This window comes from Canis lupus, unplaced genomic scaffold, assembly GCF_011100685.1.
Source record: "Canis lupus familiaris isolate Mischka breed German Shepherd unplaced genomic scaffold, alternate assembly UU_Cfam_GSD_1.0 chrUn_S748H911, whole genome shotgun sequence".
Lineage (NCBI taxonomy): Eukaryota > Metazoa > Chordata > Mammalia > Carnivora > Canidae > Canis > Canis lupus.
The window spans coordinates 14,924-35,427 of NW_023331700.1; the positions used below are offsets into that span (position 1 = coordinate 14,924).

General features: G+C 38.7%; 1 pseudogene; it reads left to right on the forward strand.

The window, feature by feature from the left end:
- The first annotated feature begins 12,293 nt into the window (after positions 1–12,293).
- On the forward strand, positions 12,294–20,500 carry LOC119879407 (annotated as a pseudogene).
- Positions 20,501–20,504: the final 4 nt, after the last annotated feature.

Genomic DNA, 20,504 nt, shown 5'->3' on the forward strand with positions numbered 1-20,504 from the left:
TATGTCTTCTGTGGAGAAATGGCTGTTCATGCCTTTGGCCCATTTCTTTTTTTTTTTTTTTAATTTTTATTTATTTATGATAGTCACACAGAGAGAGAGAGAGAGAGAGAGAGAGGCAGAGACATAGGCAGAGGGAGAAGCAGGCTCCATGCACTGGGAGCCCGACATGGGATTCGATCCTGGGTCTCCAGGATCGCGCCCTGGGCCAAAGGCAGGCGCTAAACCGCTGCGCCACCCAGGGATCCCCTTTGGCCCATTTCTTAACTGGATTTTTTGTGTTTTGGGTATTGAGTTTGATAAGTTCTTTATCGATCTTGGATACTAGCCCTTTAATCTGATGTATCATTTGCAAATACCTTCTCCCATGCCATAAGATGCCTTTTAATTTTGTTGATTGTTCCCTTTGCTGTGCAGCAGCTTTTTATCTTGATGAAATCCCAATTTCCTCATCTCTCCATCCATCTTTTGTTTCCCTTGCCTTTAGAGACATGCTTGCAAGAAGTTGCTTCGGCACAGGTCACAGAGGCTGCTGCCTGTGTTCTACTCTAGGATTCTGATGGTTTCCTATCTGACATTTAGGTCTTTCATCCATTTTGAGTTTATTTTTATGTATGCTGTAAGAAAATGTTCCAGTTTCATTCTTTTGCATGTTGCGCCCCAATTTTCCCAACACCGTTTGTTGAAAAGACTTTTTTTTGTATTGGATATTCTTTCCCACTTTGTTAAAGATTAGTGACCATAGAATTGAGGGTCCATTTCTGGGTTCTCTATTCTGTTCCATTGATCCATGTGTCTATTTTTGTACCAGTACCATATTGTCTTGATGATTGAAGCTTTTTAATACAGCTTGAATTCTGGAATTATGATGCCTCCAGCTTTGGTCTTCTTTTTCAACATTGCTTTGGCTATTCAGAGTCTTTTCTGCTTCCATACAAATGTTAGAATTGTTTGTTCCAGCTCCGTGAAAAATGCTGACGTTATTTTGATGGAGATTACATCGAATGTGTAGATGATTTGAGTAGGATATACATTTTAACAATATTTGTTCTTCCAATCCATAAGTACAGAATGTTATTCTATTTCTTCATCTCTTTCTAAATTTCTTTCATAAGTGCCCTATGGTTTTCATAGCACACCTGTTTGGATAGGTTTATTCCTAGGTATCTTATGGTCTTTGGTGCAGGAAGGAATAGAAAATATGAACAGACTCATAACTGGAAAAGAAATTGCATGAGTAATAAAAAATCTCCCAACATATGAGAATCTATGGCTGAATGGCTTCCTTGGGGAATTCTTCCAAAAATTTAAATAAATAATACCAGCCACTGTGGAAAACAATATGAAGGTTCCTCAAAAAGATAAAAATAAAACTACCCTGAGACCCAACAATTGAACTATTAGATATTTATCCAAACGATACAAAAATAGTAATTTGAAGGGGTTCATGCACCCCAATATTTATAGCAGCAATGTCCACATAACCAAACTATGGAGAGAGCCCAGATGTCCATCAACAGATGAATGGATAAAAAAGATGTGAGATTCCTATCTATCTAATCTATCTATAATGGAATCAAAAAGAATGAAATCTTGCCATTTGTAATGACATGGATGGAACTAGAGGTTATTATGGCGAGCAAAATAAGTCAGTCAGAGAAAGATAAGTACCACAATTTCACATATGATTTAATTCATATGTGGAATTTAAGAAACAAAAGAAAAAAACAGATGACTATAGGGGAAGGGAAGGAAAAATAAATAAGATAACACAAAGAGGGAGTCAAACCATAAGAGCCTCTTGACTATAAGGAACAAAGACTGCACCAAAAAGGAGAATTATAGACCACTATCTCTGATGAACATCGACATGAAAATTCTCAACAAAATACTCCCTAATAGAATCCAACAATACATTAAAAGGATTATTCACCAGGACTAAATGGGATTCATTCCTGGGATACAGGCATGTTTTAATATTCAAATATCAAGCAATGTGATATACCACGTTAATAAATGAAGAGTAAGAATCATATGATCTTCTCAAAAGATGCAGAAAAAAAAAGCATTTGACAAAATATATCATCCTTTCTTGATAAAAACCCTCAAGAATGTAGGGTAGAAGGAACATGCCTTAACATCATAAAGCCCATATATGAAAGACCCTAGATAATATCATTCTCAATGGGGAAAACCTGAGAGCCTTTTCCCTAAGGTCAGGAACATGACGGGGTGTCCACTCTCACCACTGTTGTTTGACATAGGATCAGAAGTCCTAGCCTCAGTAATGAGACAACAACAAGAAATAAAAGGCATCGAAATTGACAAGGAAGAAGTTAAACTTTGACTCTGCAGAAAAGTCTTTCTTTTACAGGAAGGAGTAAGCAGACCAGCAATACCTTTGTGGATGAGGAGGCCAAAGGTGTTGTGTAAGCAGGCAGCAGAATTTGGGCACTTTAACAGGGAATAATGTTCCCCTGCTCAGCAGATTCTCAGTAAATCAAGTAAGAAAAGATTTTGTGTATCTTAGCGCTTTAGTTCTTGCTCAAGCATGTGGAAAAGCCAGAGTTTAGGTGTCTGGGGAAAAAGAAAAGCATGGCTAATGTTTGGTCAAGCCAAAGTTCAGTGGCTGAGTAATGGGCAATTGTGAGCATTTGGTCAAACTTTATTCCTAACTATAAGTGATTCATTTATCTACCAAGCGAGGATATGAGACTCTTAAGCTTCTGATTTCACTCATGATTTCAATCTTTTTATATCTTTGGTCTGTATTTTGATACATTCCTTGCACTTGATTCTCTAGACCATTAATTTGATGCTCCACAGTGGCAATTCTCTCTATAATTCACCCACGGGATTACTTGTCTGGAAAATCATGTTTTTCCATCTAGAAAGTATTATTGTACCTTTTTTATGTGTGTACTCAAATACTTGTGTGTGTGTGTGTGTGTGTGTGTGTGTGTGTGTGTTAAATTTAAGTAGACTGTCTCTTCCCTTATTTATTCCATTCAACATGAAACTAATTTTTCTCTCTCTGGCTACTTGAGCCCTTTAGATATGTGGTGCTTTCTCTGTGTTTATTCACTGAGCCCCAGTCTATTTGATGATATCTCTTTATTGGCGATAATATCACATGGGATGGAAAAGTCTCACACGGGCTTAGCCTCAAAGCATCCGGAAGGCCACTGGTTGCCTGAGCTGTGGAGGAAATCACCGTATTCCTGTATCTCTTACTGTCCTGGCCTCTTTTATGAAATCAAGCTCCCAATATAGTGATTCGATATTGAATACTGACTGACCTTCTCCCCAGGAGTCTATAGATTCCTGTGAGTCAGGCTAATTTTAGGAGCTCTCACTTCCTGTCCTCTGCCCTTGACCCACAATCTGTGCTCCATCACCCACCTGACCCCTCAGGAGAGAGAGCTTGATAGCAATTTGCACTCATTTGCTTTTAGACTCTAACACTCATTTGACTGGAGAGGGTGATAGTGGATTGAAGTTGATCACGGAGAAGGAGCTTGCTGCATTGGTTGGTCAGAACACCGTTCTTGTGCTTCATCAACCAACTTCAAATCTAATACAGAAAGTGACAGATCTGAAGAACAACTTAGAGAAAAATGCTTTTTATATTTAAATATCAAAGTGGCAATGCTAGGAGAAATACCTAAGGGAGGGCCACAATGTGTATTTTTCTGATTGTGCAAAGAAGGATGCTTAAATACTAATATTGTTTAATGTATTACCTTTGAGACAGATGATTTGGCTTTGATGGATTTGTATCTTTATGACATTTAAATTGCTAATTTTCAAAAAATGGTCAGTTTTTGCTTTACTGTCTGGAAATATTATAGTTTTCTTTCTATATTATTAGAATATTTGTGAATAGGATATGTAGTTCTTTACAAATTAATTATCAAAAAATACATCTGCTTGATTTAACTTATAGACCACCATACAGTAGAAGTTAATGAATGAGTTCAAGATGTTAGTCTGAGTTGCACAGAGCTGGTTGGCATGCAGGAAGAGAGTGGAGAAAGGATGTTAGTCTAGAGCTTCTTCGCCAGTACTTTCTGTCCTTAAATAGTCTGACAAATTCAGCGTTCTACTCACTTCATACAAAGCCTTAGATTTGTGCTACTTCCAACCAACCACATAGAGCGATAAAGGCTCATAGGAACAACACAGAAAAATCTGGCTCCAAATATTGTCTAAAAGAAGAACCATTGCCTTATCAGACAATGTCGCACATGAATGTAATATGTTAGGTTCAACCAAATGGAATGACCAATTGTGGAATCAGAAAACAATATTCTCAAAGGATCAACTTATAAAATAAAAATCATCTGAAAAATTTGCTACTTTATTTTTTACTCGTATCTCTCATCATCACTTTTTATAGGTAGGTTAATCTGTATACTTTAATAATCTAAATTATTCTCTCTCCCCAAGTAATGCAAACCTTTCACCTGTTTAATTCTTCTTCAGAGTTATAATGAGCAAAAATATAAATTAAACCACAATATCTTGTGTTTTCTTTTATCATAGTCTCATAACCCAGCCCCATTATATATGAACTGCATAGCTGCTAATGATCCTGAAGCTGAATTCACAATGTGTAATATGTTCTCTAGCTTCATTTTTTTCCTATTTGGAAGCCAGATTGCTAAAAACAATTAGTACAGATTGCTCTTGTGGCCTAGCCACTGCCTGCTGACCTCTCTGTGGGTTCTAGGAGGTGTTACAGGACTTTTGATTAATGCACTTCCTCATAATAAAGTACTTGCTTCATACTTACTGTTTTGGGGGGGAAATCCAAGAACACTCTTCACCCTGTTATCTGTACCTTCTCACTTCATTCTGCTTATTGCTTAAATATCTGGCATCAGAGGTTCTCCTTTCTACCATGTATGAAATTGTAACACCAGCATGAGTATTTGCCTGAGTGTTATGCTGCTTTGCTTTTCTTTACAGCAAATGCATTTATTCCAAAGGAAACTTAAGTTCTATGAGGCCAGGGATCATCTGCTATGGAACCTCCAGTTAGTAGAAACAGCCCTGGCACACCATAGGGGCTCAGTGACTAATACAGTAGCTCATCACTGCTTTCCTACCGCTGAACGACACCCAGGTTCCAGGAGGACACATGTTTGACAGTAGAAGGACTGAGAGTCAAGGGTCAATGAAACATAAATGGATACTCTGCTTCTTTTTATAAGGCAATAAGCTTTGAATATATACCATGGCTTCATTAAAGAAGGGAAACTTACTAGCCTCATACACTAGCCATCCGATTAGTAGTATCATATTTTTATGTTAAACATCTTTAAAAAATAAACATCTTATTACACTGTCAGAAATATTTTTCACAATGGTGAAATATAATAGGTTTTTTTTTTCCCTTAGAGGTTATATTAGTAGTTGTTCTCAATTCTCTAACACAGTAGGGTACTAACCTGTGTTTTTGACTGACCAAATTTTATTACAGCCGTTATCTAAAACATAGTATTGCCATTCCCTAAGAAGAATTGTTTATCTGAATCTTGGATAGTGTCAATTTTCATAGTTAAAATGTTTTCGGTTGACGGGGAAGATCAATAATGTTATTGCTTTTTAAGAAATTAAGCAAACTGGTAAAGTTTGCCATTATTTTTAACAACCTACATCTCCTTTATATACAAACTCATGTGTCTTGGGGTATCCAGGTGGCTGAGTCAGTTAAGCCTCAGGCTCTTGATCTCAGCTCAATTCTTGATCTCAGGGTCGGGAGTTCAAGCCCTGCTCTGGGCTCCAAGCTGGGTACAGAGACTACTAAAAGAAATTTTTAAAATTTACAAAGTCAGGTTTCTATGGGTCTATCTTGTTTGGCTCTATTTTAGAGCTATCGTTGGCCACTGATCCATTATAGAAGAGCAACTAAGATGGTAAAAACTTAAAAGTTGTTATATAAAGAGAAGCTGAAGATAATCAAGCCATTTTGTCTCTAATTCTATGATCTTTATACCATTAATATAACTCTTTGAGTTTTTTTCAATAAGTGTATGTTGTACATAATGTAGTCTGTACACTGGATATATTTTGTTTTATTAGTTATATCTCCAAAAGTTTAAGAACAGAAATACAATACAGTTTTCTTTTTAAAAATGGTTACTATTGAGTACATGTGTATGTGGGGAAGGATATCCTTCTCTGAAAGAGCCACTGTATTAATTTTATTTTTGTCGATTTGTAAAGCATCAAGACATCAGAAACACATGCAAAATCTTCAGATTAACAGGTTAACTCAGATTAAGAGAATGCCTCATGTTTGCATTCCTAGGTACCAAATGCTCTGCACAGTCATAAAAAATGACAATACTTAAACCCCCAGGGTAAATGAATGCATTTGAAATTCTTACAGAGACTTTGTTCACTTTATGTCATGCTGTCTTCACATTCAGAGGAAGATTGAATTTGAAATCAGATGACTTGTAAACAATGCTCATTTTAATGCAGTTAGGAGCTGTTTAGGTACATCCTGTAACTTTATCTTTGAAAACAAAGATTTGTAAAGGTGGTAGATGAATTTTCTTTACTTATTTCATTTTAATAAATTTAGTTATTGGTGTTCAATTTGCCAAAATACAGAATAACACTCAGTGCTCATCCCGTCAAGTGCCCCCCTCAGTACCCATCACCTATTCACCCCCACCCCCCAACCTCCTCCCCTTCCAACACCCCTAGTTCATTTCCCAGAGTTAGGAGTCTTTATGCTCTGTCTCGCTTTCTGATATTTCCTACCCATTTCTTCTCCCTTCCTTTCTATTCCCTTTCACTATTATTTATATTCTCCAAATGAATGAGACCATATAATGTTTGTCCTTCTGCGATTGACTTATTTCACTCAGCATAATACGCTCCAGTTCCATCCACGTTGAAGCAAATAGTGGGTATTTGTCGTTTCTAATGGCTGAGGAATATTCCATTGTATACATAAACCACATCTTCTTTTTCCATTCATCTTTCGATGGACACCGAGGCTCCTTCCACAGTTTGGCCATTGGGACATTGGTCCTAGAAACATGGGGGTGCAGGTGTCCTGCCGTTTCATTGCATCTGCATCTTTGGGGTAAATCTCCAACAGTGCAATTGCTGGGTCATAGGGCAGGTCGATTTTTAACTCTTTGAGGAACTTCCACACAGTTTTCCAGAGTGGCTGCACCAGTTCACATTCCCACCAACAGTGCAAGAGGGTTCCCTTTTCTCTGCATCCTCTCCAACACTTCTGGTTTCCTGCCTTGTTAATTTTCCCCATTCTCACTGGTGTGAGGTGGTATCTCATGGTGGTTTGGATTTGTATTTCCCTGATGGCAAGTGATGCAGAGGATTTTCTCATGTGCGTGTTGGCCATGTCTATGTCTTCCTCTGTGAGATTTCTGTTCCGGTCTTGTGCCCAATTCATGATAAGATTGTTTCTCTGGTGTTGAGTTTAATAAGTTCTTTATAGATCTTGGAAACTAGCCCTTTATCTGATATGTCATTTGCAAATATCTTCTCCCATTCTGTAGGTTGTCTTTTAGTTTTGTTGACTGTATCCTTTGCTGTGCAAAAGCTTCTAATCTTGATGAAGTCCCAATAGTTCGTTTTTGTTTCTGTTTCCTTTGCCTTCATGGATGTACCTTGCAAGAAGTTACTGTGGCCAAAAAAAAAAAAAAAAAAGTTACTGTGGCCAAGTTCAAAAAGGGTGTTGCCTGTGTTCTCCTCTAGGATTCTGATGGAATCTTTTCTCACATTTAGATCTTTCATCCATTTTGAGTTTATCTTTGTGTATGGTGAAAGAGAGTGGTCTAGTTTCATTCTTCTGCATGTGGATGTCCAATTTTCCAGCACCATTTATTGAAGAGACTGTTCTTCCAGTGGATAGTCTTTCCTACTTTATCAAACATCAGTTGACCATAAAGTTCAGGGTCCACTTCTGGGTTCTCTATTCTGTTCCATTGATCTATGTGTCTGTGTTTGTGCCAGTACCACACTGTCTTGATGACCACAGCTTTGTAGTACAACCTGAAATCTGGCATTGTGATGCCCCCAGATATGGTTTTCTTTTTTAAAATTCCCCTGGCTATTCAGGGTCTTTTCTGATTCCACACAAATCTTAAAATAATTTGTTCTAACTCTCTGAAGAAAGTCCATGGTATTTTGATAGGGATTGCATTAAACATGTACATTGCTATGGGTTACATTGACATTTTCACAATCTTAATTCTGCCAATCCATGAGCATGGAATATTTTTCCATCTCTTTGTGTCTTCCTCAATTTCTTTCAGAAGTGTTCTATAGTTTTGAGGGTATAGATCCTTTACCTCTTTGATTAGGTTTATTCCTAGGTATCTGATGCTTTTGGGTGCAATTGTAAATGGGATTGACTCCTTAATTTCTCTTTCTTCAGTCTCATTGTTAGTGTATAGAAATGCCATTGATTTCTGGGCATTGATTTTGTATCCTGCCACGCTGCGAAATTGCTGTATGAGTTCTAGCAATCTTGGGGTGGAGGCTTTTGGGTTTTCTATGTAGAGTATCATGTCATTGGCAAACAGGGAGAGTTTGACTTCTTCTTTGCCAATTTGAATGCCTCTAATATCTTTTTCCTGTCTGATTGCTGAGGCTAGGACTTCCAATACTATATTGAATAGCAGTGGTGAGAGTGGACTTCACTGTCTTGTTTCTGATCTTAGGGGAAAGGCTCCCAGTGCTTCCCCATTGAGAATTATATTTGCTGTGGGTTTGTTATACACGGCTTTTAAGATGTTGAGGAATGTTCCCTCTATCCCTACACTCTGAAGAGTTTTGATCAGGAATGGATGCTGTATTTTGTCAAATGCTTTCTCTGCATCCGATGAGAGGATCCTACTGTTTTGGTTTTTCTCTTGCTGATACGATGAATCACATTGATTGTTTTAGGAGTGTTGAACCACCCTTGTGTCCAGGGATAAACCCTACTTGGTCATGGTGAGTAATTTTCTTAATGTACTCCTGTATCCTATTGGCTAGTATCTTGTTGGGAATTTTTGTATCCATGTTCATCAGGGATATTGGTCTATAATTCCCCTGTTCGTTGGGGTCTTTGTCTGATTTTCGAATGAAGGTGATGCTGGCCCATAGAACGAGTTTGGAAGTATTCCATCTCTTTCTGTCTTTCCAAACAGCATTAGTAGAATAGGTATGGTTTCTTCTTTAAACGTTTGATAGAATTCCCCTGGGAAGCCATCTGGCCCTGGACTTTTGTGTCTTGGGAGGTTTTTGATGACTGCTTCAATTTCCTTCCTGGTTATTGGCCTGTTCAGGTATTCTATTTCTTCCTGTTCAGTTTTGGTAGTTTGTGGCTTTCCAGGAATGCGTCCATTTCTTCTACATTGCCTAATTTATTGGCGTATAGCTGTTCATAATATGTTTTTAAAATCGTTTGTGTTTCCTTGGTGTTGGTAGTGATCTCTCCTTTCTCATTCATGATTTTCTTAATTTGAGTCTTCTCTCTCTTCTTTTTAACAAGGCTGGCTAATGGCTTTTCTATCTTATTAATTCTTTCAAAGAACCAAGTCCTGGTTTTGTTGATCTGTTCCACAGTTCTTCTGGTCTTGATTTCATCGAGTTCTGCTCAAATCTTTATTAACTCTCTTCTTCTGCTGGGTGTAGGATCTCTTTGCAGTTTTTTCTCTAGCTCCTTTAGGTGTAAGGTTAGATTTTGTATTTGAGTTCTTTCCAATTTTTGGATGGATGCTTGTATTGTGATGTATTTCCCCCTCAGGACTGTTTTTGCTGTATCCCAAAGAGTTTGAACGGTTGTATCTTCATTCTCATTAGTTTCCATGAATCTTTTTAATTCTTCCTTAATTTCCTGGTTCACCCTTTCATCCTTTAGCAAGATGATCCTTAACCTCCATGTGTTTGAAGTCCTTCCAAACTTCTTGTTGTGGTTTAGTTCTAATTTCAAGGCATTGTGATCTGAGAATATGCAGCGGACGATCCCAATCTTTTGGTATTTGATAAGACCTGATTTGTGACCCAGTATGTGGTCTATTCTGGAGAAAGTTCCATGTGTACTTGAGAAGAATGTGTATTCATTTGAGTTTGGCTGTAAAGTTCTGTAGATTTCTGTGAAATCCATCTGGTTCAGTGTATCATTTAAAGATCTTGTTTCTCTGGGTATGTTGTGCTTAGAAAACCTATCGATTGTAGAAAGCGCTAGATTGAAGTCACCAAGTGTAAGTGTATTATTATCTAAGTATGTCTTATCTTTGGTTATTAATTGATTGATATATTTGGCAGCTCCCACATTCGGGTTATATACATTGATGATTGTTAAGTCCTCTTCTTGGATAAATCATTTAAGTATGATATAGTGTCCCTCTTCATCTCTCACTACAGTCTTTGGGATAAAATTTAGTTTATCTGATATAAGGATGGCTACCCCTGCTTCTCTTGAGGGCCATTTGAATGGTAAATGGTAATCCAACCTTTTATTTTCAGGTTGTAGGTGTCCTTATGTCTAAAATGAGTCTCTTGTAGACAGCAAATAGATGGGTCCTGCTTTTTTATCCAGTCTGAAACCCTGCTCCTTTTGATGAATTAAGACCATTCATGTTCAGAGTTACTATTGAAAGATATGAGTTTAGTGTCATCATGATACATATTCAGTCCCTGTTTTTGTGGCTTGTTACATTGGACTTCTTAAATAGGAATTTTAAGAGTCCCCCTTAAAATTTCTTGCAGAGCTGCTTTAGTGTTCACATATTCTATCAGGTCCTGTGTGTCTTAGAAGGTCTTTATCTCTCCTTTTATTCTGAATGAGAGCCTTGCTGGATAAAGTATTCTTGGCTGCATATTCTTCTCATTTAGGACTCTGAATGTATCCTGACAGCCCTTTCTGGCCTGCCATGTCTCTGTGGAGAGGTCTGCTGTTAGTCTAATATTTCTCTCCATTAACGTTAGAGATTTCTTATCTCTTGCTGCTTTAAGGATCTTCTCTTTATCTTTGGAATTTGCAAGTTTAACTATTAAATGTCGAGGTGTTGAACGGTTTTTATTGATATTTAGAGGGGATCTCTCTATTTCCGGGATCTGAATGCCTGTTTTACTTCTCAGATTAGGAAAGTTTGCATCTGTGGTTTGTTCAAGCACATATTCTGGCCCTCTGGCCTTTTCGGCGCCCTCAGGAACCCCAATTACATGTAGATTTTTCTTCCTCATGCTGTCACTTATTTCCCTTAATCTATCCTCATGATCTTTTGTTTGTCTCTTTTTTCCTCAGTTTCCCTCTTTGACATCACCTTTTCTTCTTTGTCACTCACTCCTTCTTCTACCTCGTTCACCCTCGTCATTAGGAACTCTAGTTTGGATTGCATCTCATTTAATTGATTTTTAATTTCTGCCTGATTAGATCTAAATTCTGCAGTCATGAAGTCTCTTGAGTCTTTTATTTTTTCTACAGCCACCAGTAACTTTATAATAGTGCTTCTGAATTGGATTTCTGACATTGAATTGTAATCCAAATTTTGTAATTCTGTGGGAAAGAGGGCTGTTTCTGATTCTTTCTTTTGAGGTGAGGTTTTCCTTCTTATCATTTTTCTCAGTGCAGAGTGGCCAAAAACAAGTTGAATTGAGAAAAGGAGAAAAATAGAGAAGAGAAACAAGAAAAGAAAAAGAAAAAAAAAGGAGAAAAAAAGCAAAATAAAGCAGAGAAGAGAAAAAAAGAAAAAAGGGGGGGGAAGCAAACAGAAATCGAAAGACAAAAAACAAGGGGGAGTGTAATCTGATTCTGTATACTGTAGATTCCTCGATTTCCCCTGAAACCTTCCAGTGCTGCTTGGTCAATAATTTGTTTTTCCCCTCTCGGTCTAGCTGTTCTTCTGGGGGAGGGGCCTGCTGTGCTGATTCTCAGGTGTCAGCGCTTGGGGGAGCTGCTCAGCCCCCGGGCTGGTGCAGGGCTCAGTAACATTTGTTTAACCTTTTTATGTGGTGAGGCCACTGTGAGGCTCACTGGGGGTTGTTTACCCCGAGAGGCCCCTGGAGTAACAACCACAGTGGCAGCGGCCAGCTCTAGAGCCTTGGAGTCAGCTCCCGCAGTAACTCCGGAGCTCTCTGTCTACAGGGGCCTGGATGCTCCAGGGGCGGGGCCACTGATCTGCTCAGCTCGGGGCCACCTGGTGGCAGGAGTGTCCTTGCTGTCCTGGGCCCTCCTGGCCTCTGCCTGTCCCGGGGGGAAGCCGGATATTGGGCTGTGTCCCCGGCGCCCTGGGCTCCCGGGGCCTGTGCTGTTGGAAATGCGCCCCTGGCTGCGCAGCGCCCTCCGCTCAGAGCCGCCGCAGGAGGCGCTGGAGCTGCTCCCGGGTCTAGCGGTCGGGCGCTGCAGCCCTTTAGGGAGCTCGGCCACGGGGTGTGGGTGCTCTCACCGGGGGGCAGGTGTCTGTTAGTGCCCCTGGGAGCCTGATGGCATCCCCGCCCCTCCTGGGGTCCTGCTCCAACTCCCTGAGAGTGCCTTTCTGTCCGGAAGATTGGTGAAGCCCCTGCTTCTCCAGGCGGGGCTTTCCTGGGGCTTTCTTGTCCTGGGGGCACTCGCCCTGGCCTTAGCCCGGCTCCTCACGGGGCTCTTCCCCTTGGATGCTTTTTGTTTCTTTATTTCTTTTTCCCCGTCCTCCTACCTTGATACAAGTGTGAACTCTTCTGACTGTAGCATTCCAGCCGTTCTTTCTTTAAATCTCAGGCTGAATTCATAGGTTTTCATAATGATTTGAGGGTTATTTAGGCAATATGGTGGGGACAGGTGACTTGGGGACCCTACTCTTCCGCCATCTTGCCGGGCTCCCTGTGCCAATTTTTAAAAATAATTTTACCTATTTTTTTTAACTTAGGAGACCAACAGCCTATAAACTAAAATAGTCCATGCCCACTTTCTTTAAAAAATAAAATAATGGTTCAATTTAATCACTCCAAACTATGCACTTCTTCTGACTCATCCTCTTATGATACTCTTTTACCCATATTAAACAAATGAGAAACTTTGCAAAGGGGAGATAGGAAAATATTTTAAAAGCCTTGAGTTAATGGATTTCTGGATTTCAAGGATAATGACATCTCAGTCTCTTAGGATATTTTTTTTTTCATTGAAAGCTACTGTAGATAGTTTAATGAGTTAAAAGAAAAAAATAACTATTTTTCATTTATTTAACTCTAGGAGTTGATTGGTTATTTCTTTGACGTTAGGCTTTTGAGATTAAAAAATCACACAAATATTAAGATATTAAATACATAAAAACTTTATACAATTAGACTTAAACTTCAAATCCAAAATATATACTAAAAATGTTGAAGATATATTAAAGGATTCTTAACATGGGGGAAATCACGTAGTAAAATCCTCTCTTTCAAACCTACAGAGTATGACCTGGGATATTTTATTAAATAGCGAGAGTCTTTTACTGTTAATCAAATGCATCTTCACAAGTGTAGTGATTTTTTTAAAGCATCTGTTGGTCTTTTTAAGAGATACTTGAATCTGAAAGTAGTTTGCTACATCAGTTTACTGAAAATAAACTACACCAAATGTGCTAGAAATGAATAGACAAGAGCAAGATGTTTGTGACCAAAATGAATTGATGTCAATGATAACTGAAGGTACTAAAAAAAAGAAAATGTATATGTTGAAACTTGTAGGTTTTCATTTTAATCATTCAGCACCACCTGACTGAAGTGAATAAAGACAGGAAAAAATAATTTACTGTCACTTCAAAGAAATATGATTTTGGTGCAAGGAAAGAAATATGGCTGACACATTAAGAGTAGTTATTATGAAAAACAATATGGTCAAATTGCAGTTTGCCCATAATTCAGCCAACTTCCTTCTTTCATCATAAGATTTGCATTCTTTGAAGTTGTAGCTTCACAGAACGATGAAGTCTTTTCATTATTCATCTTTGTCACTGTCTCAGAGTTAAAAGGCTTGTTGGTGACAAAAAGCCAATTAATCACATGTACAGTGACAACCATGATCGTAATAAAACATTCTTAGAAAACATGCCCTTTCCTTTACATCAAAACCTGTTGAATGTGCTCTTCCATTCCCTGAAGCTGTGAAGATAGATTATTGTTTTTCAGAGAGATATAAAGAGTACAGACCTAATAGTTGCTGTGATGATGATAGAAATGGACCAAAGTCAGGATTTTTATATTCTATTAGTTTTGACGGTAATTCTTTCTGTTACCTATTTCATCATTTGAAAAGGATGAGGTAATTCATTCTGTAGTAATTTATCCATTAAATCACATTCTAAAGTTCTGGATTGTTCCCTATGTGCCTAGAACAAGAAATTCAAATGAAGACAAAATCTGGACAAAGGCTGAATTTATTCATTAGCTAATGTTTGAAACTAATTATAGTGAAGAGATAGGAACTTAATTATATCATCCTAATCACATTCAACAAAACCTTCAAAAATTCATATGGCACGGTCTAACTGACAAAGTTTTTAAGGGATGTGTCATTCAGTCATGAAGGACAATTGCCTTTTTATTTTATATGGTCAGATTAAGAAATAGGTTGTATTGGTTGGTTGTACAGTTCTTTTTTAGTCAAATATAATTTCTACTTAGTGAATTTAGAGTAAATCTTTTATAACTACAGTCATTGACTTTTTGAAATTAAAAGACTTTTAGAATTTTGTTAGTGCAGGGACTCTTTACTTCTTGTATGCCCAAATGCTTTGGCAGTCTGAAGAAGCCCATGGCTCAACTCCTACAACCATTATATTATGATGTAAAAATAACCTTAACTTCTATAGGTAACAAAGTGAGAGGTAGTATTACTACTAATATACATTTGTTGCTTACAACCATAATTGAAGGAAATGTTAAATTTTAGTGAGGTATGAGTGAGAATAAAAAATGTACTATTTTTCTGCCCAAGTTCACAGACTCTGTCAAATCTATTCAGATGCCCGGGGGTGGGGGTGGGGGGTGGGGGGCAGTGGTCCTTGGACCTCAGATGAATTGTTGGTCTGTATAATTATCCATTGTCCTGATGAGGAAACACGTCTTTAAGACATTTGTGACAATTTGTACAGGCAGGTGGTGAGTGAAGAGCTAGACCCTGATTCTCCAGATGGTTTTCCCCACACTCTCAGAGCATCACATCTACCTCAGCATGAAGTGTTACAGAGTTTTATTTCATTCTATTTTAAACTAGATATTTTCAAAGTACTAATTTGTAAAAGACAACCATTTTACAGATGGTTGTAGGAGACTTTGGAGAAAGAAAGTTTAGTACAATCACTTTACTTTGTTCCTCAGCACTCATGATGGGAAATCTGAGTAGCTGCGTAGGTTCACAGTGAAGATGAGTAACACAAGCCCTTTTGTAGCACTGACTATTCTTGTTTCTGTTTCTCATGGCTGGGGATTCTCTCTGCATAGGTCACTGTTTTCATTTTTGGGGTGGTCAGGGTTATAAAATGGCTAACACATCCATCATCTTATTCCAGGAGATGGTTGCCATCAAGAACCATTAGTCATATACTTTTGCTGAGATTTTCAACCATAAACTGATGAATATACATTCCTTCTCTTTGCAGAAGCCACAGACACTAAGATTGAACTCCAGAGAGTAGATGTGAATTTATCAGATGGCATGTTTGTCAATGCATTTACTATGCAGGTTGATTAGCAGGGGAAAAAATAGACATCATTTTAACATTTTCTGGGTTATATTTGCAATTTACAGCAATTGCTAAAAGTAACAAGTCTTCAAAATTTGAAAAAAAATGAGAGGACAATTTTTAAAGTTAAGGAGTGCTGAGAGAGAACTAGCAGAACTAACAGATGTTGCAGTGACATGATCTGTCAAAAAAGATTGTATTGGATTTTCAGAAAGCAGCACAAATAAAAGTTGAAAGTAAATAGACCTGTTATACTTTTGATTAGTTTGCCCAAATATGTACTTCTATAGAGACAGGGACCATGTAGCTTCCATATATTTAATATTCTCCATCATACCTGGCCAAGAGGAGTTCTATTTGCAGCATGCAACAAATGCTTAGTGTAATGGAAAACCTTGGAATGCTGAGCTGAAAGAGACCTCAGGAATCATGTAATCCAAGCTCCTTTATACTGGGTGAAAAAGCATCTGTAATTTAGTGTTTGAAGTGCCCTTTGCTCAGAAGATTATTTAAATAGGTATTAAGATTGAATTATTAGGCCAACAAAGAAGATTTCTCACCATTTACTATAAAAAGCATCTGATGAATTTTAGGGATGCTATTTTAAGCTACATTTTTTGGTGTTATCCACTATCCATATATTAAGTTTCAAAACAACTCTAAATTAGATAGTATTACTGTCATTCTCAGACAAGGAAACTAATACAAGAAAAGGCTAATCAAATAACCCAAGGTCAAAAAGGTAGCAATTGGCAGGTCCAGGATTCAAGCTAACAATATCCACTTTGAAAGACCATTATGTTAAAAGGGGGAGAAAGAGGAGGGGAAAAATCAAGGCTGGTAGATGAAGGAATGAATATGAATAAGAGCACATACCGATCATGAGGCAGCTCTAGCAAGTTACACTGGATTCCTATATTCTACACAAAAGAGATATAATATAAGCACGTACATATTTGACTAATATGTCTGCAGTGGGGGTAGGGGGACAAGTGCCTCAGGGGAAATGAGAGGGAAGGAGGATCTTACCAATTTTTTTCTAGTGATTCATAGGTAAGTCTTACATTTATTGTTTTCATTTCATATATGGGTTCCTTTTCCCGTATTATGTGACAGATAATGTAAGGCTATATTTTATTTAGAGGATTTCTATTTCATAAGATGCTGAACTAGGAGAACTTTAGTAAGTTTCTTATAGGAAGTTACATACTTGAAATTCTTAAGACCTATTACATCAGACAAAAAAACAGTTAAAATTGTGTTTAATTTACTTATATTTTTTTGTATTAAATGGAATTTTCTGGATTATGATAGATAAATATTATCTTTAAATGAGCTGTTTATTAAAATAATTTACCAAGTAACATCTCCATTCCCAAACTACACATAATTTATGTAACATCTTTTGAAGGTACTCACGGTCAACTCCACTTGAGTCATTCACAGTAAACACTTTTTGAGTTGGAGACATGTTGATGATGAACAATGTACTTTTTATATTAAGACCAGTTTGCTATTTCTCTTGGGAGGCTGGATTAGAGGAGGAATGATGCCTGTCCTCTACTTGGGAAGAACATATTTTTAATTCCTCTAAACTTCCTATATTGGGATTCATCAATATGAATCATGAAAGAAATTTTGGCTCAAGTGAGGCTAGTGCCAGTGCCAAGATTTTAAAATACATTCTGTGGATCATAGCCAAAAATGTAATCATGTTCAGGATTTAGAAATTAGAACACTAGCTGATAGGTCAGGTGCCAGATCATAAAACACAGTGTGCTTAGAAGAAAGAATATTTTGGACATTTTTGTGATGGCCCAAATATAACTGATAGAGAGATCCAGTCCAAATGAATGGCTGATTAACTTTTCTACTCACTTTAACAAATTTACGAGACCTTTGAAGTTTAGCGTTAATATAATGCTTCATCAGGCTCAGTGAGACAAAAGCTTAATGTTGAGATTTCTCATTTACTGTTGGTTGCTTATATACAGAAGTTCCAAACAATTTTCTTCCTTATGGAACCTAGATTTTGGTCATGAATTTGGGGGGGGGGTCAAGTATTTCAGAGGAACTGGACACCTCCAAAGTTCCAGGCTGGAGATCCCTTTGCCCTTGGCTGGTTTGATTATCCTCATTATTCTCATGTGACTCTGTTCTAGCCAATGAGCTGTGAAGAGGTTTCTGTTAAATATCTTTTGGGAAAGGAAAATAAGTAGTATATATTATATTGAAGATAACTACTTCTTCCTGACTATGGAAGCTATTCTATGAAGATGAGGTGCTTGACATTGGTATAGCCATCTTGTCACCATGAAGTAACAAACTTGTAAAAAACCAAGACAGTGAGGTGTCAGAGCTTAAATATGACCCTTGGTGAACTATTTCTGTGCTAAGTTTAATACGCTAAAATAGCCCTATCTCCTCACTCCTTGATATGTGAGATAAATTTGCATTATTAATGTCAACCTTCAGAGTTAACGTGGTTAATATCATTGCAACTGGAAACATTCTAACTGAAACATTCCACTGAAACATTCATCACCTGCTACTCTGGGGCTCCTGAGAGTTATAGCATAAGAAGTTCTCTAGTTACAGGTACATTTTTTATTCTGTCCCATAATTCATGCTGCTTTTCCTACCTAGTTTTGGCCTCCTAGACTAAAACATAAAGGTCCGCTTTATTGCTCTTCATAGATCATTTCCTACTTCACTCCAGTTCCTCAGGCTTAGATAATGTAATTAATTCATTCATAGAATTATTTACTGGATACACATTCAATAGCAAGCTCTGAACTAAATAAGATGATGGGGATAAAAATGAAAAAGATGCCACTTCTATTATGAAGGACTCACTCTACTGTAGACACAAATGATTAGTCCATCTTATGAACAATCTGTCCTAGAGGGATACACTGAACATTTGTAAGTACTAAGTGTATAGAGAACAGGAACTTCAGATTGGGTGGGGGGGAATTCTGGAAAAGCCTTCTTGCCAATAGCACCCAAGACAAAAGCCCATGGGAGCACATTATTAATATAGATCAAGCATTGAGTATCTTCTTTCTTTCTGCCTCATCTTTAGATTGTCCCAGAATCAAATGTGCTTCCAAACTGAAGGCCATCAATAACAATACAAACCACTATTTTAAAGATTTATTTATTTATTTATTTATTTATTTATTTATTTATTTATTTATGTTTTAGAGAGAGCACATGAGAGCGAGATTGGGTTTGGGAGAAGAGAGGAAGGACAAGCAGGTTTGGCATTGAGTGCTTAGCTTGACTTGGGGCTCGATATCAGGACCCCAAGATCGTGACCTGAGCTGAAATTAAGACTTAGATGCTCACTGGGTGTTATGCTATATGTTGGCAAATTGCACTCCAGTAAAAAAAAAAAAAAAAAGAGTTGGATGCTCAGCTGACTGAGCCTCCGAGGCACCCCCAATACAAACCACTCTCTCTCCCTTTTTAAAAGTTATTTATTTATTTATTTATTTATTTATTTGAGAGACAAAGAGAGAGACAGAGACACAAGCAGGAGGAATGCCAGGCAGAGGGAGAGAGAACAGCAGGCTCCCCATGGAGCAGGGAGCCCAATGAAGAACTTGATCCCAGGACCCTGGGATCATCATCTGAGCCAAAGACAGAGGCTTAAGTGACTGAGCCACTCAGGCACCCGAGTACAAACACTCTTACTCAAAAAAGAAATCTAGCTATTGCACTTGGGGATGTTATACTTGTCCAATTGTTCAGTGTGAGTGTAAATGGAGCTTCTTTCTCCAAACAGGCTTATGTAGGCTTTATGGAATCTGGTTGATAGAATTAGATTAGAAGGTATGGATAAAGGAATAGGCGAGACTTCTGACCACTCTAGTAAGGGGAAATAATATTATAATATAATGATTAACTACCTTCCCCAGTTTTTAAGTACTGAGAACACTGCTTACTTTAGAAATTTATTTTGCTTTTGGAGTCATCTCATGTAAGCACTGTACATGTAACTGTTCAGGATTATCGTAAGGAATGATGGTTTATCTCTCTCAGTCTAGTAAAAGAGCGATGAAATGCATTTATCTATTTTGAAACATCTATGCCACTTCTACAAATATTTGCTGATGTCCAAATGTATCACTTTTTTCTAAAACTTACCATAGTTATATTTCTGAAATTAGAACTATCACATCAAGGTGAGAATTCTTGCACTGAACTATAGGTACAAATTTCCATGACCCACAAATGATCTTCCAACACCAGCTCATCAAGAATAAGCTCAAGAGCTCTGCCCGCACCCCCGCGCCCTCGCTCGCCGGGCCTCCCTGAGCCGGGCCGCGCCGCCGCAGCCGCGCAGCCCACCGCCGCCCTCCGCAGCCACGGCCACCGGGTCTGTGTCCTCGTCCTCCTACCGCAGGATGTGCGGCGGCCGGCCCGGGAGCCGCCGAGCTCCGCGCGGAGCTACGCGGCCGCGTCCCCCCGCACCTACAGCCTGGGCGGCGCGCCGCGCCCCGGCACCAGCCGCAGCCTCTAGGCCTCGTCCCGCGGCGCGTCCGCCACGCGCTCCTCCGCGCTGGCCTGCGGAGCAGTGTGCCTGGCGTGCGTCTGCTGCAGGACTCGGCGCGCTTCTCGCTGGCCGCCGCCATCAACACCGAGTTCAAGCCCACGCGCACCACGAGAAGCTGCAGCTGCAGGAGCTGAATGACTGCTTCGCCAACTGCATCGACAAGGTGCGCTTCCTGGAGCAGCAGAACAGGATCCTGCTGGCCGAGCTCGAGCAGCTCCGGGGCCAGGGCAAGTCGCGCCTGGGGGACCTCTACGAGGAGGAGC